The following is a 26,448-nucleotide window of genomic DNA, read 5'->3' on the forward strand; positions in this document are numbered from 1 at the left end:
GTAATTTCTTTGTGCATTGTTTTGCAGTAGTATAGGTAATTTTCAGCAGCCCTTTTATCAGCATTAGTTGCCTTACCATGCCTAGTTATACTATTTCAGATTTCACTTTAAAATTGTGAACCTACCCATTACTGGCATAAAGTACTTCACCATTATCAATCATCGATGGATTATCCTTCATGAAGTCTGCATTTATAGCCCTAGCTTTTTTACAAATTGTAGACTCAGGCTATAAATTGCCATCTGCCCTTCCTTTATCTACACTAACAATAGCCTTTCTACCTCATCTAACACTATTCAGCATGACTTAATTATTTGAGTAATACCTTTAGCAACGATAGCTTCCTTAATACAAATTTTTTCTTTGTAAGAATGTTGAAATGGTGGATTTTGACATACTGTACATATTAGCGAGTTTGGTCACAAGAATGCCACTCTCAAATTTCTCTACAATTTCCTTCTTTTTAGCTGTGATTGCTTTCTTTACCTTCATTTCTTTCCTTAACTTCTTTTCTAGCTTTTTGGGTGCCATTTTGATCATAATCAGCAATTATATGATGCACTGACTGAAATCATGTCCACAAACACATGCTCATGAGCTCAGACTGAAGCTTACATACACTTTTCTGGCATCACAAGTCTTTGTATACAGTCACACAGCAGCTAGCATTCAGTTCACAACTCAAAACTTTGTTCATAAGTTAAACCTAAAATTCATCATAATGCAAGCCATTCATACTGTGAAGCTGGCTGTAACTCAAGGGTCCACTGTAGTTACTAAAAATATGGTGAGAAGGAAACATTTTGAAAATGTACTGAATATCATAATTGTAGAATTTTAATAATGATTACATTTTATTGTTTATATGAGTAACACAATTTCTAGACAAAATGATGCATTATATTGCCAACACTAATTTGCTCTTTAAAATTATTATATAATTAAATATATATGCCTGAGTGGTTGGTATAGCATTATGATTTCTCTTATATATGCTCTTTTTTTCTAAATACAATTTATTTTATATAGATTTTATTTCTTTGTATAAGAACTTATAAAAGTGATAAAGAATGAACAGATGTTTAGGAATGAAGGACTCAGTGTTTGGGTAAAAACACAGCCACTTTAATCTTTTGCTTCTTCCAAAGTAGCCCCGAGTCCTCTCTATTTTATGTCCTGGTCATGAACTGAGTCCTGTCCCTCCAAAATTCATACGTTGAAATCCTAACCCCTTAGAGATGGATCCTTAATCAGTTAGTTAAATAAAGTCAGCTCTAATCCAATCTGACTGGGCCTTTCAAGAAAGGATATTAGGACACAGACACAGAGAGAGGACTCCACATGAGAAGATAGTAGAAGATGCTGATCTAAACACCAAGAAGAAAAGCACCAGAAGAAACCAATTGGCTGTCACCTTCAATTTTGTCTTGCATCCTCAAATAGATTAAAGTAATTCACTGGAAGTCATTTACTGAACAGGCAACAGCTATGCAGTTCCTACTTGTGAAGTTTAGGAAAACACTACAGGCAAACTGTAAAATCCAAAGTGACTAATATGCTTCTAGGAGTGTGTGTGTGTGTGTGTGTGTGTGTGTGTGTGCGCGCGCATGTGTGTGTACCACATCAAAGTCATCTGGCTGACATGCAGTGTTTAACCTGCATGTGTGCCTTACTGTAAGACCTTGGAATCATCAAAGTGTGTCCTGGGTGAAGCCCATTTCCCTGTATGACAGTTTCACACAAACCCAGAGAAGTCATGGAGTCAGACTGCAGTTGGACTGATTTTTAAAGAGGATCTGGAATCCTTTCTTATAAAGAGAAAAGAATCACTCCTACGTTGTAGTGGTTTTTTTTTTAAGACCTCCCACATGGCTACTCTGATGGTTGGATCTGACATCCCACAATATTTTCACAGCATTCAAACTAATTACTTAAAAACAGATAAAACCACCCAAGGCCAACCAGTAAGTAGGAACGTATGTGAAGAATGATCTCATCCAGGAATTCTCAAGGAGACAACACAGACAATGGGAGAGAGAGGAACTGTAATTAAAAAGTTTTAATTCCAACCATCTTCCATCTTGCCTCCTTACCCTTCTTTGACTTTCCATGTTTTACAAAAATGTACTTTCTGAAAAACCATTAGAGTGTTCTAAATGTATGGGCATTTGATCTCATTAAATTGTTCAGCTTTTTCAGAACCATTATAATTTTAGTAGTCATCTTGCAATGGTATTTATACCAGGGGGAACATCCGTAGAAAGTTAAAATCACAATTGTAGGCAGTTGGATAGGGCAGATGGTGGATATCAAGAATTTTTAAAAATTTTTTTATTTAAAGGAAAAAATAACAGTATAAGGGTACAAGTAATACAGAATTACAAAAAAAGGTAAGAAATCACTAGTTAATAGATTACATATTGTCATCTTAGAAATAGTTGTTCAAGTTACAGAATTAAAGCATACAAAGTGGACATTCAAACAGTGAGACTGCAAACAGTTGTGTTCAATGATCCAACAAAAACTCAGTAATATGGTCATCTATCTTAACACACCTAAACACACTTGCAGTTGTATCCTTTATAGCACTTTTTTTCCTCTCTTTTTTACAACAAAATTTACACATTTTGACTCTTATTACTCCCATAGTTCTTATTACTTTTTTTTGGAAGAGAATAAAACCAAATATGACAAAACAAAGCAGTCAGTCAAAACAAAGGATAGACCTAGCACATGATGTAAAAACAGAATACAAGGTTATCAACAATGGTCACCATAATGCCTCTTGCTTCCTTAAAAAGAATTGCCTATATCATTAGGTATAATAAAATTGAACAAAACAGTACAGAACAAGACAAATAAAACCTAAACATTGGAAACATTACAGGACTTCAAAAGAAGATAATAGTCAAACCAGAATGGCATCATAGTGAATCTTATTGCCTTCAAAGTAGTTTTCTATACCCCCAAACTTGATACTATCAAACAGAATAGAACAGAGTCTAAGCAGGCAAAACAGGATAGTGGGAGTAATACCGGGCTTCAAATCAAGTTAATAGGAAATCAAAAAAATTATTATAATATATCCTGCTAATTTTTTATTTTTTCCTTAATTAAAATAATAAATAAATAAATAAATAAATAAATAAATAAATAATTCTTTTAATGAATAAGGGGGAGATTGACATAAAAGAGGACATAACAATACAGGTCAAAGCATGACAATTTCAGCAACCTAGTGCTTCACTACCAAGTAACCCGACTTAATAGTAGTTACCATAGTGTCTCTTTCCTTGAAATATTTGAATAATACTTCGTATACTATAGCATCAAACATATCAAGACAGTGTGAAGCCATTCAAGTGGATGAAAGTATTACCAGGTATTTAGAACCAGCTGACGGAAAATGAACAATGGTTTCTATATTATCTCTTTGCCTATAAAAATTTTTGTTTATACCATCACATATAATAAAATCCAGTAAGATACAACATGATAAAACCAATGGAGAGATATCAAGAATTTTTAACAGAAAAAAAATTAGAAACATTTTCTTTTTTCTAAAAAAATTTTAGAAGCATTCACTTTTTTTCTAAAAATTTGTAGAAACATTTCCTCCCTTTTTTTTTCAGTTAGATTTAAACCCAGGGCCTCATGCTTGTTAAGCAAGCTTTTTACCTCTGAACTATATCCCCAAGAAATTCTTTTCCATACAGATGACACACAAATATTTTCTTATAAAAAGCTTCTAAAATCCTGATCTTTGCTTTTTAAAATCCACATAGGTAAACAGGTAGAATTAATTTGTGCACCGAGTGAAGTGGTACTATTGTTTCAGTTGGAAAGAAGATTGCTTTATTGGCATCACCGCTGCATGGTTTGTTACGCCAAATCTGTATGTCCAAATGGACGCCTCCATGTCCATGTGGTTCTATATCAGAGCTCTTTAAATTGTCATTTACATACCTAGAGTCAAACAATCATTCCAGCTCTACCACTTACTAATGGTGTTCTCTAGTGGAATAAAAACACTGTGACAATCCTTGGGGATTGTGCTCACATCTTGAGTTCTCCTGGTGAAATTAACAAAGGGCAGATTTGCAAAGCAAAGATGCACCTTTTGAAAATCCACTAGGCCTCCTGTTGGCATTTCCCCACAGAGGCTTTGCAAGGAACTTCAGCTCTGGGAAGACAATTTCTCAGGATCCTGCTGTATAGTCCATATACAAATTCCAGAGATTCTCAGCATCTTCTTTACCAAGCATATACTTAGATTTCCCTGTTTGTTCACTAATGTTTTGTCTAGCTGTTCATATTTTTACATTTTGATTATGTAGTCTGTCTCTTTTTAAAAAGAATAGTTCCTCTCTTTTTATGAGATTAAAAAAATGAATTTACTATATTCTCGCTTGTCAGAGTTTATATTCAAGACTATACCCTGTGCTTAAAGGTAGCCATCTGCAAATTGAACAAAAAATGTTTTTTACCATTTAAAACAATGTTTTATTAAAAATAAACTGCCCAGCCAACCTATAAGCCAAACAAAACAAAGCAAGCAAATGCACCCCTCAAACAAATGGACAACCGAAAGGCTATTATGTCATTAAAATTTCTCTGGGTGATTAGTTTCCTATGCTTGGCATGATTTTGCTTATTCTACTTTCTTAATTTTATATTTACATATGTGTATAAAAGTGTGCAACTGAGGTGAGTGTATTTATTGTTTGATCTGTTTTTTTCTTTTCTTTTTAGACACGGTTTTGTTATGTAGGTTAGGCTTGCTTTGAACTCTATATAGCCCAGGCTGGCCTCAAATTTCCAGCAATCCTCCTGCCTCATCCTTCTGAGTGCTGGAATTACAGGCAGATGTCATCATGCCCAGAATGATGAAGTTAAAGACTGCATAATGTTTTTTGTTCTACAATGGGAAGGGATTGAATGATCCATTTACTGATTATATTAATCAGTATCCATACATAAGCCATACTGCATAGAAAAATACTGCATAGAAAATAACAAGTTTTTCTAATAATATTCTTTGCCTAGTTTCAGTCTATTTACTAAACTAAGAGCTGAGGTAATTCAATATATTGTGTTACTTTTGAATACTTCTATTAATATAAGTTCCCTCTTCTTTCAATAGTGACTTTGCAGGGTTCCTACAAATATTAAATTATTTAATATACAAAGAGTTGAGCAGTGACAGAAATGTCCCTATTGATTATTAAAAGGAAAGACATTATTAATGGTGGGAGTATCAATTTTTCATTTTGTTAAAAATGAAATATTTTAAATATTTGTATATTATATACCATATACTTTTAAATATTTGTATATTATATACCATATACTTGCGCTAGAGTAAATATTTGTAAATATTACATGTACATTTCAATATTTAAATTATTGAATATTAGGAGTTCAATATCATCTTAGTTTTCTACTAAATATATTATTTGTGTTACTAATCAGGACCCAGATTTTTTGAAAGAACAATTATCTTGTAAAATGGTCTGACTTGCAAACCACTGAAACTAACTGGAAGATTGTGAGCAATAGTTAAGACTAGACTGAAAAGGGGTTGTTAGAAGGGGCTGGGGATTTAGCTCAGCGGTATAGCAGGCAGTCGTGAGTTCGATCCCTGGTACCGATAAAAAGGAAAAAAAAGAAAAAGAAAAAGAAAAGGGATTGTTAGAAAGGAGAATAATAGAAAACAAAGCTTGGAAGGTAACTTTTACAGCGGAAACAAAAAGTTTCAAACAAAATTAGAAAAAGTTGGTGAAGGAATTATGATGGGAAAGAACAAAGTTAAAGATGAAATTTTGCAGTAAAAATGAAATCCTCACCAGCGCTAAAACCTGAAGAGTTTTAAAATAAGCTACATGAAAATATGGAGGATACAGCGAGAGAAACATTGAGATGGAAAGATGGAAGAATTACACGTCATGTCTGAATAAAGGAATCACCAAATGTCGTACAAGGTAATGATAATCTATTCTCTCAAACTGAGTAGAGTCTCTCGCGTAGACTGTACAAAGGCAGAACTTTCTTATGTCTGAATGCTTAGCACTGCATTGTGGATGAGCCATTCCTTTGTCAGACTGACACAGTAGCAGTTATTACAGCATAAGCAATGGCATCTTTCTGTGATGATAATTGAAACACTGATACCATGAATGTGTTGTCCAGAGCAGGTATGATATCACCAAGATCTGTGCTTGATATCAGTTTAGTTCAAAATACATTCAATGGGGAACTATTTACTTAAAAAAAGGAATTTAATACCATGAATAGAGACATTAGAATAAATCCTGAAATAGATTTGATCTAAGTCAAAGTGACAAGAAGAAAGCCCTACTGATGAAAACATTAGGTAAAAAATTCCTTTGATTTTGACATTTTTCTTTAAAGTTTCTATTGGTGTCATCTGAAAGCATCTCAGCATTTTGGATGTTTAGTCTGACAAAGACGTCTATAAATTTTTGTTTCTTTAGGGGAAAGAGAGGAAAGCAAGCCAGGAACATTTGTAGCAGAGACAAAATATTCAAGCAAGAATTTCTATCAATTTTATCTACAGTGAAGGAGAAGAAATAAGTAAAATTGAAAAGAAAAAATCAAGTTCCTATCAAAGCCAAAGGCTAAGGAGTTAATAACTCTAGTAACTACTGCAAGCATGCGATTAGGAATGCAGCAGGAGAAATGTGGAGGAGTAAAACACTAGAGGAGCTCTGAGCAATGCCTGAAGGAACGTAATAGCCAGATGTCATTAATTTTATTAAGTATCCATGTCTTCAGCCCATGTCAAATCAATTCCTAAACTTTTTGTTAATAGAAGTAAAAGTAAATAATTTCTTTAAATTTGGATAGCTTCTACTATAGTTATGACAAAACTTAGCATTGCTGAATTTTGTATGTTATCTCTGATTATATTTTGTCCAAAAAATGCTTCAGTGCTGACCTCCACAAATGTCTTTACTGAAGGCTTTTATTATTTATGAGAAAAGTCATTTTGTTGAATATGCACAAACCACTTTTTAATGTACTTTAATGTTGTGCCATTTAGACTTGCCTCTCCAAGAGATATATTTTAGTAAGTGGCCCATTAACATTACAAGGAGAGGCGGCCTCATTTTTCCCCACAACCACTGACCTGCTTGTTAGAGATCCTGGAGTTTGTACTCATGCAACCTCCATCAAGCTTTTCAGCAAACTTCAGTTTCAAGCCAGCACCAATTCCAATACTCAATCATCCAACCCGACTCTCGGAAGACATTGTGTACACAGTGGTAATCAACAGAGTAAATTTAGAATGCCCTGGAATAAATTATGATAAATTTCCTGCTTTAGAATGATAACTTAATGGATCAGACACTATCTTCTAAAGAGAGGCTGAACTGAGGAACATTCTTCGCAGTGAACAATTACGATGGGATTTCTGGTGACCATAACATTCAAAGTAGGATATTTTGGACTGTTTTCTTTTGTACACTCAGGGCTCCTGTTTTAAGAGTCAAAAATAATTGTGGTCTTTTGTAGGTCAAGGAATAAACTGTTTACAGCAAAAGAATGTCAAGATCTTGAGGAAGGATGAAGGCTTCCTGGTGTTCTTCCTCCCACCAGAGTGGCCTTCTGATCTCTGGACAAAATGCTGCAGAGTGTGCCAGATACACAGTTCCTAAAATCTTTTTTCTCTAAAGTTAGGGTGACTGCCTAATATCTCTGAAAATTTATGAAAGCAATTTTTTTGCATCCCTTGCTTGGAATTTTATGTTCACATGTGAGACTGTGTAGTCTGTGGTGAATTCGTGGTTCACCTTTGACTGCAAAATCTGCACCAGCGGCCTCACAGATAGATCCAGTTCATTTCCATTTCCATCTGTCTAGCCCTTTTCAATTCCCATCACTTTGGTTTAATGATTTCCTGTTTCATTCTAATGCCTTCATCCATTTGATCAGAGACTGTTTCTCAAAGTGTACATTTTCCACAGTTGATTTTTTTTTATTTAAATAAAGACTGAGGTCATGGAGCAATGCTTTTCTTATTTTCTGTTCTTAGTTTCCCAAGTCCTGGTTGTTGGAAAAGAAAGTGAGGGACATAAAGTCAATGCTAACTACACTTCCCTGCTGTGGTAACCTGTGCATTCTTCCAATCTGGAAATAACTGCCCGTGTTACTTCTTCCAGGAGCTTCACAGGCAAGAGGTGTTTCTCTTTGTGATTGGGAGAGTAGCACAGCATACTGGTTAATCAATCTGGTTCTGGACTCGGGGAGAACTGATTTTTTAAAATTTGTATCACAACTTTACAACCCATTGACCTTGGTTAACTTACTGCGTGATCGATCTTGTGATGTTAGCTGTTAAGACCATATCTGTGTAAGATTAATAGAAGTGACTTTAAGCAAATCCTTGAGTTGCAAGTGAAGATAATAAAACCAAAGAATATAGTGTTAGTGAGTGCTCAATCATATTTAGTACAATAAATACTTTCTGTTTTTAATTCATGATGCCCACATTTCTGTCATTCACGGCCTCTTGAACTGTGTCCAGTAGGTGTTAGCTGGTTATTTAAAAAGCCTGGTAAGTAGAAGAGGCAAAAAGTACAAGGCAAGAGTTTTGAATGTGAAAGCGTTTTGTAAACAGTAAAACACCATATAAATATTTCACCATGAGATAGTATGTTTTCTTACCCAATTGTAATGGTAATTCCCCTTTTTGAAATGAATGTGATGAAGTGTGGCACTGACACAGGCAATGGGAGGATTGATAATGGTAATGAGTAATGAAATGGCCAGATTGTCCCAGAAGCAAAATTAATTTAGGTTGATGCATTGGTCTTGCTCTTGGTTGCAAGTGGTAGAAAGCTGACTTGCAGGAACTCTGAGGATTCTCTGCTTTACTCACTCTTAGGGTAGACGGTAGAATCAACTTTACCACATTTACATAGACTGAGAGAGTAGGAGAACAATGCTTTTTTAGGGGTAATTGAGGTGCTCTTACTGAACAAACAAGAATGGCAGCTTCTCCAAAGAGTACCCCTTTTCAAACAGGACACTCATCATCTAGAGTAGTGTTTTTCACTAGCAAAACATCTCTACGGGTCAAGATATTATTCCTAAATCTGTAGGACAATATGGTGCTCCATTCCAGTCTGATGAGCACACTTGATGAATTAATCATATTTCCTTCACATAAAAATTTATAATGAAAATTTTCAGGACAAGAAAGTTTAGCTGGGCATGGTGGTGCACACCTGTAATCCAGCATTTTGGAGGCTGAGGCAGGCCTGAGCTACAAAATGAACTCAAGGCCAGCCTGCACTGCAGAATGAGACCTTGTCTCAAAAAGACAAAAGAAAAAAAAAAAAAAAAGGTTATGGATCAGCAACTGAAGATGCATTAAAATTAGTGTATTAATCAATGCAAATGAGATCTATGTTTCATAGTTATGTGAGCAGATGAAAATTGTAATAAAAAATAATCTTGTTGATTAAATGGAACTTCTTAAATACAAAAATATGTTTTAATTTTGCAGGTCAGAAAACTTATAAAATGCAATTATTATACATAAAGGGCTTCAATCACAGTAGAAATTTAAACATTTTTGATTCATTATCAATATTTATCAAGTATCATTGTGTCAATTTATAGTTCTTATCATTTAGCTTTCTATAAAGACACATATGCGTTATTTAATTAAATTTCAACTACTGGTAGATATTCACATTGAATTTCAATTTATTTATTTCACAATGAATTTCAATGTATTTGCTTTAGAGTCTTCTTTTTCCTTGAGAGCATGTTCAGTTTTTATGCGCTTGGCTTCTAACTATGACTTCTTAAAAACTGGAATGTCCTTTCCCAAACAGATCCCTGTCTGGAAACTTTACCTGGACATTTATTTATTGTGAGATGGTCCTGGCAAATGAAAACATGGCTTCCATTGAAGTGTCATAAGCCACGCATAATATTTTGGGGATCATGGAACCTATCAAACTTCTACTAAAAGATGAATTATTTATTTTAGAAAAATCTACATGGGCACCTATCTTTACAGCTATTTTCTGAGAATTGTAGGACCTTGTGAGGGTATTTAAGGAATACTCCAAGTGTCGCTTGATGGAAAATGAGCTCTTCTAGGATCTACTTCTATAGTTTGGAGAACATGTCTGAGATTGAATGAAAAATATTTTAGCTTTGGTATATTCTAGTCACTTAATTGTTTGTGTGTATATATGTATATGTATATGAGTATGTATGTATTCATTCATTCATTTATTCTGCAAGTTATATGAGTAATACTATTGTGAAAAGTGGTGAAGTAAAGCATAGCATGTCAGGAAAAGTCATTCATTCAACAATTAGTATTTATTACATCAGGATGTTACAATGCTCAAGGAAAGCTACAGGAATTCAGGCCTTCCTTAGGAAAACAGAAAAAACCCTAGTGAGCACCTTCAAGTACTCACCTTCAAGTTATCACACAGTGCTCTAGGTCTCTTACTATATTTTCTCTTTTGATCATAAAATAACTTTGGGAGGTCAACATTATTTTCATCATAAATCAATAAGTTAGATGGATTTAGTGAAATTTACACAACTTGCTTAAAGTTATATGAGGCAGGCTGGTCAGAATACTAATTAAACCATCTACATTTCCAAATTCAACATACTTTGTTGTCTGCCCAGGATAGCATAAATTTAGGTTTATTCAAATGCCATAACCACATCAAAACTTCTTTTCTGGTTTTATACAAAGTACCAATTTTATTTTTAAAATACAATATATATTATGAAGCAACTGCTTGACTATAGCAAAATAAACTAGTCCAGCAAATCAATGACCATCACCTGAATCCATATTTATATTTACATTTATGAAATGTTGACAAGCAATTGAGCCTGTGAAGGTTTTAATTTCTGAATCTATCACTGAAGTTCAACTAGATCTTTTAAGTCTTTGAACTTTAAACTTTTATGGCCTATTCATATTGTCAGACTATTAATAAAGTTCAATGATTTGAAGGTTGATTAGTAGACTATATCTGTTCAATACTTTTTTCAACCTATAAAGAGAGCAGTTTATAATAGCTGATCCTAACATATCTCCAACCTTAGAGACAAATGAAAAGCAGAGGGTACTCAGGGCCAATGCATTAGTTAGTTTCTCTGAGAATTCACTATTTAGGAGTCTATCACTTACTATGAGATCACTTAGAAGTCTTTAGAATTTAGTAAAAGAACTACTGCAATACTGGAACTTTGTTTTCTGGCCAAAAATATCAATAGTAACATAATGTAGTCGTAATTTGTTCCAGTAGATATTAACTCTGGTTGTCTGGGAAAAGGCTCTCATACATATTCTGCATCTTGGCACCAAATTACCATCCTGAAAACCTGATTTTCATGCCTCTATTTCATTGCTTGCAAGAGTACCATTTAAGTTTACTATGTTTTTTAAATGCTAACAACGCGTGTCTATTTCTGCTTATATTTCTCTCTTTTGTTCAGCTCCAGTTCTACACAAATATTGCATGACAGTCATGCGTTCTCCTCCAGCCTTGACTGCTCCTGGCTACAGTCATGTCTACTCCTTGAGAATTTTCTAACACTGTGACTTCCATACAACAACTCTTAACTTTTACCTTGTACCACAATTATTGGTATGCTTTCTGTTTTGCGTACTACAGACTTCTTGAGTATGAAATAAGATTAAAGTGATTAGGATAAGGCTTGGCTCTTTGACGCTCAGCCAGTATGACTTCTCTTCTCAAATGCTTTCTTTCCTCATGACTCTTCCCACGGTGTCCCCAGGAAGAAAGAACTCAGTAGGTGCTTGCTTTTAGATTCCAACTTCTGAAATCAAGCACATATGTAGACCTTCTGTGCCTGCTGTTAGTCCTGCTTGTTCCAACTTTCCTGTTCCCAAGGTCCGGGTATAATGTCTCTTCCAGATCAATTTGGTCCCAATTCTCTTCCATTTGTGTGGCTTTACCTACTATTATTTCCATTAACTCTGAACTCTGTCACCATTTATATGGTCTATTTAAGTGAAGAGAGGCACAGAAGGAAGGAGGGACAAGGGGACAGGGAGAGAGAGGCTGTGGACAAAGTATACCCTTCAGGGACATTCCTCCATATACCCTCAGTAATCTACTTCCTAAATGCCCCACCTCCACCGATTATCCCACCTCTGAAAAGCAATGCATTAATCACCGGTTTAACTTATTGATGAAGTTATAGGTCTTATGATCCAGTAATCCCCAAGGCTTCACCTCAGAACACTGTTGCACTGAAGATCATGCCTTCAAAACAAGAACTTTTGGGTGTTCATTTTATTTCTATACTATAAAAATTAGAATTTAATCTTGTGTTATTTTTATTTTGTGAAATTTTCAATGTCTCCAAATCAGGAAAGGGACCATCTTCCTGCATCATGTACTTTTTAGTGCAAGTATGGAAGTAGTCAATTAGTTACTGTAGAAAATAAAAAATGCTTTGACGCTCACTGATGCATATTTTTTAAAATTCTGCGGTAACCTGTTAATGCTCTGGTCTCTTGAAATACATGCTAAATTTCCTCAGTACTTGTTGGTTTCTCTTCATGCATGAAGCATTTTTAATTTCACCTTTCATCTCAGCATTTATTGAACCTGGTGTAGTACAGTGCACTAGATAGACACCCACTGCCCCATGGGAGATACAATGTGGGCCCCATTCTCAGTTTTACTGTAACAATGGCTCGTTGAAATCTCCTAGAAGCATAGAAAATGGTCTGTCTAGTTTTGCTCATAGGAACATGGAGAATTTTATTTCTATCAAAAATGTCTAAAAACCAGAAATTTTGGGAGTAGATTTTTCTACCTGGTTCCAAATCATTCTTAAGTACCACGTCCTTTTGCATCTATGATAACTAAGGTTACAAAGAAGCATGTGGTCTCCAGTGGTCACTTTTACCTTAAGTTTTGAGATATTTGGCCTAGAACATCTCTTTCTATGTGCTTGTAATGAATTGAAAGTCCCACCCTCCAATTCATGTGTTGAAATCTGAATAAACTCTTGTGATATTTGTGGAGGAAAAGGCTTCAGGAAGTAACTGTATCATGTGAGTACATCACTCGTGAGTAGAATTAATATCCTGAAAGAGACTCAAGAGAACTCTTCCACTGTTTTCCTACCATGAAACAATATAAAACAATATAAAATAATATAAAACAATATAAAAAGTTACCATCTGTAACTAGAAAATGGCCCTCCTCAGAACCTGACCATGCTAGCATCCTGATCTTGGACTTTGAGCCTCCAGAACCTTATGAAAATAAATTTCCAAAGTTTAAGTCTTCCAATCTACAGTGATTTGTCACAGCAGCCCAAAATGAGTGTGACAGGGCTTGTCTTTCTATAGGGTTTCAAGATTAAAAACAAATTCTAAGAGAGACAATGAAAGGAAAATACCTTTCTTTGTGGTTTGAGAGATTGGGATATAATTGTAGGAGCCTCTGTGCATTTGGGATAGTTGGTAAAAGATTAAGGAAGCTTTGAAAATAGTTGTTTTGCTGTTGAATGAAATTTGGAAATTATAATTTAAGGAATAATTATGAGGCTAATTATTACTCCCAAATCCTAGCTACAGTGTCCTGCCTACATTGTATTTATTTGCACTTTTATTTCACTTTTATGTATGATAAATTGGCAGTGGTCTTTCTTCGGTAATAGGTTTTATTTATTATTGTTTGCTACTATTTTTATAAATTTATTAAAAAATCATCCAGCTTATTTTATTGCCATATTTTACTCAGTGCATTGGTAGTGTGGTCATTTATAGCCATATGAGCAGTAGCTTAGACTCAGTTTTCCAAATAATTGATAGTTCGGAAAGAACATAAGACTTCAAGAGGATGCATTCCATGTAAAAATATCAAATGATAAAATCTATAGCTTGGATGATTGTTAGTTAATCTCAAGCAAATAAATACCATATTGTATATTTTTAAGACTAGATTGTTATGCAGTGTAATTTATAGAGAAAAGTTAAGAGACTGTCTTCATATAGTTAATATTACTCATATGTATGTATATATAAATATGTGGTATAACATATATATATGATTCTAAATTCTCTTCTTGTCATTTTTCCATTATACAGTTACTTGGTTACTTTTCTCTCGTTGCTGAGTCAAAACACCTGACACCCAAAATGAGGGAAGGAAAGGTTTATGTAGCTTACAGTTTTTGGAGGTTTCAGTCCATATTCAGCTGGCTCCAAGGCAGGGTGGCATGGCTGAGGGGCAGCTGCAATCAACAAGAACTTAAAGGGCAAAAAAGGGGAAAGCATGCCTCTTTCTCCCTCTTGTATTGTATGCCGGCTACCACCGCTGAGTGAGTGTAGCACTCACACGGCCAATCCCAGTGCTGGACAAGGAACTAATCAAAAACGCTGGGCCCAGCCACCTTCATAACTGCAGGAGGCTTTGGGGGGACACTTAAACACAAAGCATAACACACAGATAGCTTTCCACTAAAAAAAATTAAAAAATAAATGGAGTACCCATGTATATGAAAGAGACATTTGCAAGCAGATAAGACTCCCACTCTTGAAATCCTGCCAGAGCCAAATTGTACATTTTATTTTCAAAGAAGGCCTGGTTATCACTTGCACACACCATTCCAGCTTGCCTCGTAACAGATAAAATTAATGGCTTACGTGTCAGCTTGATTTTAAAGTAAACCTTTAGATACCAAAACTTGATCTTTATAAGGCTATTATAGTGTGGCATGTCTATGCCAACTTAAGCTATTTATTCATAAAAGAAAGGAGTTGTATTTGACAGTCATAACTGCGGACAAATAAAATGCCAATCTGAACCATTCATTGAATCTGTAATCCGCATGGCTGAATTACGCCCACAACATAAAATGAGAGGAAAAAAAGTGATATTCAAATATGTGTTGAATTAGATCGTGAGATCACAGCTATTTTGGGGCCTGTCTCCAGGAACTTTTCACTAATGTGGTTTCATCGCTCTGTTGAAGCTATTTAAATCTGTCCCATTGGTTTCTTATTTCAGTGAATCGCTAGACATATAGACGTGGGCCAAAACGGAAGGGGTTTATAGAATGACACCATAAACGTTCAATTTCTAAAAGCAGATTTCTATTATCAAGTGAGCACATAAAATGTTTTGCTCAAATTGAATTGATTGGTTTATATTATGTTAGAATGTGGAAAAAGTCAGTTGTAATATTTTAAATAAATATCAATGAAGTAAAATTGACAGATATTAAATTTTCTTATCTTTGTATGGGTTATACTTTCCAAATATTTATGTTGATCCAATCTAATAATTAAATTTGAATGTGAATGTATGCAATGCATATAAAAATCACTGTCTTCATAAACTTTACTCTTCAGCAGTGGATGTTTTTGTATTTTCACTAGATAGCCAGCTTATATAGTGACGGTGGATTGACTATAAAAAAGGGGGACTTAGAGAAATTAACTGACTGAAAAGTACTGTAATTTACCTTTTGCTTTTCAAGGAATTTCCACATTGCAGGAAAGCTAACATAATGTTCAAAAATAGTTCCACTATAAAACTAGACACTAGGTGGCACCAGAAACCCCCCAAAATGGTTATATTGTTGGCTTTTCTCTGTTACACTTAAATTTAAAATACAGTCTATGATTCACTTTTGAGTTTTTCAGAAAAATTAGGATCCAAAAAAACAGTAACATTGGGTTACTTCCCTCCCAACATTATTGTACCTTTTGTTTTCATGAAGAATGATATTTCAGGTGAACCAAAATATTTCACGTGTGTTTGACTCAAGATTTGGAAAACAACTTCAATACATTGATTGCATTTACTGTCTTATGGATATTTAGTTATAAATATCCATATTTATAACTATCCATATTTATATATCCATATTTATAACTAATATTTATAAATATTAAACTACCAAAGATGTTATAATTATTGAATTTATTGTACACAGATATACACATTAGTACCTACATCTGTGTATGAAGTAAAAATACAATTTATAGAATATCTTAATAATATTGACAATTTGAATATCTTTTTAAAGCAGCATCTTTCTAGTTTAGTGAAGGGTTTCTCCCAAGAGGAACCCCAACAGTGAGCTTTTTTTAAATAGAGATGTTCTTTTCTTAACATGTGACTACTGGGAGGACTAGAAGTACTCTGAGAAGGAGCGACATTTAGTGAGATAGCGTCCACTGATACATCTGTAAAAGTGCTCTTGGAGTACGTGCAGGCTCTTCTGTAAAGTGACACTTAGGGCTTCAGGGCTAAGGAAGGGCAGGGTGAGCACTGAGGTACCAGTCAAAATAAAATTTCCTTTTTGACTGGTCAACTGCATCACCACAGTGGTCACCTTGTGCTGCCCAACTAGGGTGACCACCAGCAGTTCATTTCAGGGGTCATTCCGAAGTGCTGAGCTTGGTGTACCAGGGCTGTAAGATGAGGGCACTGCTGGCTACTTTCATTTTTGCTTGTCTTATTTTTATCCTCAAAACAGTTGAGGTGAATTAAATTTGGAAGGATTTTTTCTAGTAAACTGATTGTAGATTTTTTTCATTAAATACAAAGCTAGATTTTAAATGTTAATTTCTTTATTTGCCATCAGGATTAAGTCGATGATGTTTTGCTGGTTGAGTAATTTTCAAACTGTGCATTCTTATTTTATCAAAAATTCATCATAGATTAAAGAAATCCAAATAGCCAACTAAATATAATACAGAATTCTTGACTGGATCATGGGCTTAAAAATATGATAAAGCATCAAAGAACTGCTTATTAGATCATGGATTTGCCAAGTATGTTGTGATATTGTGGTTTTGTAGCTGAATCTTGTTTTTTAGCTAATAACACTTAAGTGTTCAAGGTTAAAGCACTATGTTGACTGCAGCTAACTTTCAAATGGGTCAGCATAGAAATGTATAGAGGGAGAGGAAGGAAGAAAAAGTAAATGAAGCAAAATATTTGAAAAAAGTATGGTGGTGTTCATTTTAATGTTGGTTTTGTGTTTTTCAAAATAAAAAACTGGAAAAAAGTCAATGCCTTCATCTGTGTGAATATACAATTGAACATAAAATTATTATTATTTTCTTCTATTTGCCTGGAATGATCTACCATTTTGTCTAGATTCACTGCAATCCTAGTATTCTAAGTTCAAAATTTGCTTGATTTCTGTGACTTACAAAAACTTGGGTCTTATGGATGAAATTGATACTTGTTTCTTGAATAGACTGTAGTCATGAACAAGGGGGGAAATTCCAGCATTTTTATAAGAAAATCAGTCTTTTCTACTGTGAATCCCAACAGTCCGAGGCTGAATCATTGCACATTTGATACACGATTTGTCATCAGAGGCTGAGTCATCCTTGCTGCAAATCGAAACTGTGATTCTAAAAAAGAATTTTCTAATTCAAAACAGAGCTTTGGTCTCCTACATGATGTAGTTTTTACAGTGTTATCAGTTTAAAAACATTTATAATCTAAATTCCAATAAACCATTTTTAAAAAATTAAAAATATGGAATATATTGCTAACCATGATTTGCCATTGAAAATTTGAACTGTTTTTTGAGAGATCACTTAGATGAAGAAAGCTATTCAATTTGATAAATTTTTATTTAGTGAAACAGTTACTAAATTGTCCATATGAAACATTGTTCAAAAAATACTTGAGGCAAATATGTAATAAAATAGAATATTACCAATATGAATAGTTTGCAAAAAGAAATGATATTCACTTGTTATATTAGTGAAAAATAAAAATTCATATGTGAGGCCTTTAACAAATGTATATAAATTCCTTTTTAGTCTCTTTTATCTTCCGAAAGAAATAATAGAAATAAATATATTTTAAACTTCCTTTTTGAAATAGTAGTTTGAAGTATATGTTTTAAAATTAATAATTTTAAAATTTTATTTTCATCATACATTTGCTTGTACTCATACATCTACAAATGTAATTTATTAATTACTTGGCTTATAAATATATCTATATTTAGGACAATTTATAAAATATCAAACTTTTCCTCATTAAATGACAACTTAAAGGTGACTTATTAAGCTATCTTACTCAAACATTGATATTTTCACATTTTTAAAATGACATTTTTATTAGATTTCTTAAAAATTGAAAACAATACCCTTGTTTCAAAGCATCGCTACATTTTTTATGTTTCTTGATGTTAAATCACTTTCTGAATACAAGCAAGGTGTCTCTGCTTAGTCATAGCTTCATCCGAGGATAATATTTTTAAGAGCTAAGCACATACGTATTTTACATATCAGGTATGCAGATCATCATATTTCAAAGGACATGCATAGTAAGTAAAAAAGAGAGCAAATTCTAGAATAAAGTTTTAAATAATTTCAAGGACATGCTTTCAATCATATGTAAAAGCCAACATAAAGGTAATTGAGCTACAAGCATCAAGGTTTTATAAACCATAATGTATATTTCACATTATAATAATTCTTTAAGACAGTTCCAGCTGCACACAAGCCTGGGTGAGAAAAAGGGAGAAACACCACGCTGTCTCTAAGGGGGAAAAACCTCCTGCTTTATCCTTAGCTGTTTGTTAAACAAAATGATGAGTTTGTGATTTATACGCTTGCAACAGGGAGGGAAAAAAATCTAAAATACAAAACAGAAAAGCTTAATTTTTTGATTCTTCTAGATCTTGAAACTCTGTGTTAGAGACGGTAGAGTGATTTGCACTGTTGTTTTTGGTTTTGCTTTTGTTTTCTCTCCGGGTTTAAGCTGGCTGCACTGTCCCTCTGCAGTGGTCAGAAGAGCACTCCGCATCCCTGTGCGTTGCATCCTCCCCATGGTCCAATTGCTTCTTCCTGCCAAGTTTGCTACAAAACCACCAGTCGGTACATCTGTTGCTCCTCACATGAACACATGTTCGTGTAGCCCCTTTATCTACTGCTGAGCCTGCTCTGAGACACTTTGGAGAGCATGGTCATTTTAGGAGAGAGAAGAGATCCTGATTTAGTTCTGCCATCTGTGTCAGCGACAAAGAATTTGTTTTAGGAGCTTCAGAATCTATTCCGCAGGTAGCTTAAAGTGGTGCATGTAAAGTTTGCATTCTTATAAAAGCCATTTCAGTCTTTCTTTGTGTAGCTTCTGGCCTAGGGATCTCCAGGCAGGACACACTGTCACTCTGCATGTACTGCATTTTTCTTATTTACAGAGAAAGAGCAGGGCAAAAATAGAAACAGGAAGACTTTGAAAAAAGAGTTTGACTCGCTTTTTAGAAGTCTGAACTGTTTGCAAACTATCCATTATGAATTGCTCCTCTAGATGAGGATAGTGATTACCGATAAGAAACCGAAAAGGGGAAGTTGTTGCTGGAGGTACTGTTTGGAGAAGTGTATTTGGAGCTGGCCACACCCACTTCAGCTTTTCACTGTCTCCTTTCTTCACCCCTGCAGTTTCTATGCTTGCTCCTCCCTGCAGTCAACATTTACTGTGCATTTACTATGTGACTCTTTCTATTACCTTCCAGGCAATAGCTTTGTAAAACAGCGATCTGTTCCACTTTTCCTTAATCTGCTACACTACCAGTGTGTTTTCATATTAATTAAATGCCTATTGTGGACTTCTCCCCAAGGAAAATCATTTATTTTTGACTTTTGCATTTGTTAGTTAGGACCACGATTCTCTAAATCAGAGGAATGAAATTTAAGTTAAAATTTTTAGTCATTTAAATTATCATAATATCAGGAGTAATAACTTAAGTCAAAACTTCAGCTCTTTTTCAGTTGAAATATTCAGAAAAGTTTCTATTATATCCCTTTTCACCTTTAAATTTTGACCGAGGAAACTACAAATTAACCAGTTACAGATGTTAGTCTTTGTTCGATGTGCCTAATTACTTCTTTGAGTTATACTATCCTCTTTTATCATTGTTATCAGTTGGACAGGGAGGTAAGTTTTTTTTTAAATAACATGTCCTTAAATTTTATTAGTTTAATTAATCTTCATGATAGGGCTTCTCCAACTCATTGGGGTGAAAAATTACCCCCAAATCCTGTTCCTCTTTACAAAACATCAGAAAATATTACATCATACCAAGTGGGATTGGAATATTTTTTCCTAGAAGAAATCTGATTCCATCTGAATAATACCGTGACAGCCTTACACTTATGAGTCAGGAGAAGCAAATATTCTTAGGCTAAGTTTTAAGTTATGAATTTGAGCTGGCCATTTATTTTGTCCTTTGGTAGCAGTTGTTAGCAGAGAGTTTTATGCCCCACAAATTTAAGAAAAAGTAATGGGGGAAAATTGAAAATTGAAAACATCCTTACACAATACATCTTTCCTCAGAAATGGAAAAAGATAACAGCTACTGTGTCAATAGGAACCCTGTGTCCCCTTGGGGTGCCAGTCTCTGGCACTGGTTAATTTGAGAGTCACTCACCTGTTGGGTGTTAGGTTGCCAGAGAGGCAGAGGGGAGAAGGAGGAAGCACTGGTTTGGGGCTGCTTCTCAATGAACCATCTTGAGTTTTTTGGTTCACGTTAAGTATTTGGGGATTATTTTTGTAACAGTAATTCATTTCTTTATCACATTTCTCACTTTCTTCTTTATTACTTGAAGTATTTTTATTTGTTTTATATTTATAAATCTAACATCTCACAGGATAGAAATGGAAAATAGCATTTTCAAAAGATAATAAAATGAAGTAGAGTGAACAATAAAACATCTTCCATATGAATTTGGAAAATCTTTCTTTTATTGTTATTTAAATCATTTTCAATTCCACTCCCTATTTGGCTACTTATTTTAGATTTCTTTTGAATCATTGTTCTTGACATCTATCAGTTTCATTGGAATAATCCATTCCATTCTTCCTTAAGTGCTACCAGCCATCACAAGCTAGTACAATTTTAAGAATTTCAGTGTATGACATTCAACTATCTAATTATCTGACATGAGGGTCTTATTCTTCTGCCTCATAGCCAATGGCCTTTTAACATTCTTTTAAAGGAGGCTGTGCATATTTTAATAAAACAGAAAACCTGACATTCTATGTATGGACATGCTCAATTTCTAGCTTTTGCTTCTTATTCAGGAAATACTGAGCACATTGAGGGGCCAGTTTAAGCTTCAAACAAAACGCAAAAACTGCACGTTGCCCATTTGCAGAAAGTTCTTTTGAAATCGGTGGAATAGATGTTGCCAGTGTAATGAACTCTGATCAAAAAAGATTCAAGAAAGTTTTAAAAATAAGCTTTATTTTAAAAGACAATAAAAATAGGCTAGATTAAGGTTGTGAGGCGAGAGAGGAAATGGGAAAAAAGAAAATATTTCAACTTTTATGTCTTTTTATGCTTTGCTTACCTTATTAATCATCATATCAGTGTTTGAAAGTGAGAGAAAGCTATCGTTCAGATTTTGCCATAATTTTTCCCTTTCATTTTACTAGGAACCTTCTGTTGCACATTGGAAACATTACATTAAAAAAAAAAAAGAGACTCCACCCTGTAATTTTAAGAGAAAATGGAATTTAAATACAAAGTAGAATCTAATACATATCCTGAATGAACACAGATTTACTTCTCCCATGTTTTTCATTCTGTCAGTTTTAGGGGTTCATTTTTATCTTTTTCATATAGTCTTTTGACTTTATGATGACTGTCCTTTAAGCCTGTGTTTCCAGTTTATATCATAGCAAACTGATAATGTTCCATTAAAATGAACAGTTTTAAGGAATGACTTCTGCAGGTTTTATATTTTAGTTATATCCCTAAATTGATTGAGGAAAAAGAAACCAAATGAACTGTTCATTGACAGAAATGCAGTTTGTTCATCTTTTTGGTAAAGAAAAGCAGTTGCTGTATTTGTCTTCATATCCTTCTGAGAGATTTTCTTCTCTGTAATTGAGAACGGTGCATAAGTTTTGGGTCTAGAGTCAACCAGCGGTGGTATCTTAAGCATCCTTGAGCAAAGGGCACAGGCCTGCGGATGGCATTCATTTCTATAATGTGCAACTGGAAAGGTGCTCTTGAAAACTAATTGTTATGAGTGTGTAAGTATTTATTCTCTTGTGGGCATGGAGAGATTTACATCACTTACAGCTTGGTCTGCCCAGTACTGGAGGAATAAATTCGCCTCCTCTTGTGATCTTTTCTACTTTTAATATCTTAAATTTTACTGTTGGATGAAGTATCAGTTTAAAAACAAAAAAGTTTTACAAAAAGTGATAGTGAGAAGAAGAAAGTGAGAAAATAAACAACAGGATTGTCCAAGTAACAGACTCAACAGAAATGATGACTCATTTATTTTGATGTAAGTCTATTATAAATATTTTAAAAATTAAAAGAAAATTTTATGCCAAGAAAGTATGAGATGCCATTCAAATTTTAACTGTTTCTTTCAGGCTGTAGTTTACAGCTGATTTTATGGGAAAGCAAGGCAGATGGTGCCTCAGTTTACTAATAGAGACACTGGACAAAATAAGTTCGAATATATGTGTGTCAATTGAAAAGCATCCCTTGTTAACAAAGAATGCCTGAAAAGACAGACAGGGTTTACATGGACACTGCAGTTAGAAACAAGCTTTTAGCTTTTAATCAAGTGAACTTCCCAAGTATCACTTGGAGTATATGGACTATGAATTTTGAGCCAATGTAGGTGCTGTGTGAGTTTTGCATTATATTTCATTTTCCACTGAACTAAAGACTACGTATGGTGTGAACATGGAGTTCAATCAGGAGGAATTTCACTGCATAAGCACAGACTGATCGGGACTTAGTAAACAATTTAATAGTCATTTCCCACTGTCCCTAAAGAAAATGATTATATTTTATCTTTTTCCCCACAAAGACTTTATCAATCTAGGAGCTTCCTAGATATATTAAACCAGTGATAAGACCTTCAGAAAATGTTAGAAAATCTGTGTTGAAGACCTAAAATACATGTAACACTTTCAATTATTTTTCAAAATCCCACATATACTTTTCATTTTAGGTTTATGAAGTCTGCATCTGCAGCATGCTTCTGTAATACAGCAGACTCTGAAATATCACATTATCAGACTACATGACATCCTAACATATGTTTAATTAATTACTCTAACTGGAGATATTTGTCAATTTGAAATATGGGTTTTACTTCTGTCTTTAAAATAGATTAACTAGTGTGAGACTATCAGAGCATTATGGTAACTATTTTTCTGAAGAGTAATGTAGTTGGATGAAGCAAATCTGTTTTTGATATTTGTCTTTGGGACTTTTCCTAAAATGTTATTTGCCAAAGAGCTCTTTGGATGGGTGGCATAAACTCACTTATTTTATTTAACATACAAAATGAAAACCAGTAACCCAGATGATAAGAAGAAGATGGTTAAGAAAATTCCTCACTCAATAACCCCAAATTTTACTGTTCAAGCCTCAAAATGAGAGTATAAATGAATCCATAAAATCTATCCATTCCTAATCACTTTGGAAAATAATTGCCATGTTGAACTGTACCCAATTATTATCCAATAATTGTGCACAGGTAGGGAATACATATTTGAAAGTATTTTAATGTTTGGATCAGTGAAAAAATGTATACAGCTGATTGCTTTGTCTTATAACTTAAAAAAATGACTGAAGTCAGCAGGGGAACTTTTTAAAAGAAAATGCTAAAAATATTCCTTAAAAACACAGACTAAAAGCTGACATCTCGGATTCAAAAGAAAGTTACATTTGGCAAGAACTTAACTCTCATGATGTGTTAGTTATGTTTAACTTTAGTATTTTTTTTAACAACCTGAACGCTGCATTTCTTGGGCCAAGACATCATCTTTTATGACACATTTCTACACAAACATACTCCCGCAAAGGTCATCACTCACCTTCTTAAACACCAGGGGAGCACAAGCCAACATTTTAATTTACAGAACAAATTTATACACTTGACTAAAAGATACGGGGCTCCTATTGAGGGCTGCTACTAAACAACAGGAACATATGGAGCTGCTCAAGGCCGTTTGGAAATTCTTTTATATTTTGCCCATGCATTTACTTGTGCATTCTTGTGCCCTCTTAACCTCATTCTCCCTTCAGTGGTTGTAACCAGTGCCAACACTGCCTGAGAAAGTGCAAAAAGTGTGGGTAAAGCACACAGTGCAGGAATAGTGGGTCGTCGGTGTCCATGAAGCAAAACGGGAAAATGTGCATGGGAATATGAGCGAGAGTACTGGGACTACATGCAGACAGATGGACCTGGGAATTAGGGAGAACGCAACCCTGAAAATGCTACTTTAAAATGTTCCGTTACTTTAGAAGGTGGCCGACCGTTACTTTATGTTACACAGTTTTTCACTTCGAGTCTCCTCTGAAAATCTCTCACAAAAAATACGTTTCATCAGTGTCCTTGACTTCCTGATTTTCTCTCTCTCTCTTTACTCTCTCTCATTACATTGAAGCATCTAAGCATCTTAGTGTTTTGTGAGGAATGAAGAAAGATGTATTTGAAAAAAAATTCACAAGGCAAATGATCAATTGCCCTTTCTCACTCCTTATTCCCTTTTACCAACTTTGTTGTCCAAAATAAATTGTACATAGTTGTGGTTGCATAATTCAAGACTGAATCAAAAGCTTTCCACATGGCGTATGTTTTCCTGCCTCCAGCAATTTCTCTTTCATAGAATTTAATAGTGAAAATATTCAAAATATTTGTCTTGGTAGATGATGGAAACTTTTCAGAGTGCCATGCGAGATGGGTGTGTAGATGTGTGCTTGTGAGTGTGTGCATGTGTGTGTGCACAAGACACAAATTCATGTGTGTTCTTTATTTTTAAGGGCCTGTTGCTTTGGCTGTATATCATTCTCTTCCCCACAAAATACTCTTTTTTTCTTGCTGTGGGACTCTATTGCTTTATCAAATATTTATTAAACAAATGGATAGATAACCTTGTAAACATTTGTGCATAAGTAACTCAACTTTAATAAAAGCTCAATATTTCACCGTTTCTCCCTTCTGTTATAATTTTGAGTCTACAAAAAGTAAAAAGAATTTAGTGGTGCATTGTCTTTAAACAAAAGAGCAGACTCGTATTCACTCATTAATTCATTCTTTAACTTATACTCATCGAGTTTCTATCAGAAGCAGGGTGTGAGTCTAGCCACTGGCTGTGAAAGTCATTTTAAATTTCTCTATTAAAGCACTGTTCTTAGGTTTCTCGATTCCTCTAGATCGTCTGATATCTGTGTTAACTTGTTCTCAACTGTTATGTGCTTTCCCATTGTGCCTGATATTTTTTAAAAAGTCAGAATCTTCCATACCATATTCCAATGGACACCAGTAGCTTGAGACATGTTAATGGGCAAAAACAAATCCTGCAGTAAGATATGGTTGGCACAATGATGTGCCCTATAACATGTCAGGAGATATTTGGTAACATTGTTGTATTCAAGTTCTGGTAAATTCTAGAGCAAAATAACCATTTTATCATTGCCTAATCTAGTGTTTCACAACTATCTTTGGCCTCCAAATGAATTTTTAGAAAACAGCTGTTAACATCTCATTAGATGTGCAGGTTCAGAAACAGCAATCTAGATCTAAGTGTCAGTGAGTCTTACTAAGCACCATACAAAGTGTGATAATTGTGGTACACTCTTCTTAGACAGAAAGTAGAGGCAGGTAGTTAGGTGGATATATGGGTGCTATATGCTAAATTGAATGTGACACAGCTAATTAATGCTGTCAATTAGTGTCAGCATATTTTGACCTTAGAAATCCTGGAAAATCAGATTTAGTAATGAATAAAAGCATATGAAAGGCAAACTTTAAAAATATTTTGGAACTATTATGCCTGGCTATCAAGAAATTTATCTTCTTTGATTCACGTAAAGTCATACTTAATTCATATAATTCTTTGGAAGGTTAAATGGAAATATTTTAAAAGTTCAATGTGTAGCTCATTGAAACCATTCAATAAAAGGTCACTTCTTTGTTTTCTTCTGGACTTATCTCCTCCTTTTCCACAGGAGACACAAATATCTAGGGTACACTCTTTTCCCCATGACAACATTCTGAGTAAAGGAATCAAATTATTTAAAGTCAACTACAACAAAAGAGATATATTTGATCTTTTTATGTGCTAGACATGATTCTAAGGATTTTCTTAAAGAAAAAAAGTGTTGAAATAATCCTCTTAAGAAAGTATAATTATTATTCCCACTTTGCATAGGAAGAAACTGATTAATATCATTGGCCTGAGATTAGACAGGAGATGTCACAAAAGAAAGTATTTATTACGGAGATCATACAGTATAACTTGAAAAACACAAATGTTGAGCGTGATAGCATATGTATCTTGGTTGAAATATAGAAAGGAAGAAATTAGGATATCAGACAGCATTAGGATATAAGCTGCATATGGGTGTGTGTGTGTGTGTGTGTGTGTGAGAGA

This window comes from Cavia porcellus, unplaced genomic scaffold (assembly GCF_034190915.1).
Source record: "Cavia porcellus strain 051 isolate PalLab524CR breed Dunkin Hartley unplaced genomic scaffold, mCavPor4.1 scaffold_24, whole genome shotgun sequence".
Classification (NCBI taxonomy): Eukaryota; Metazoa; Chordata; class Mammalia; order Rodentia; family Caviidae; genus Cavia; species Cavia porcellus.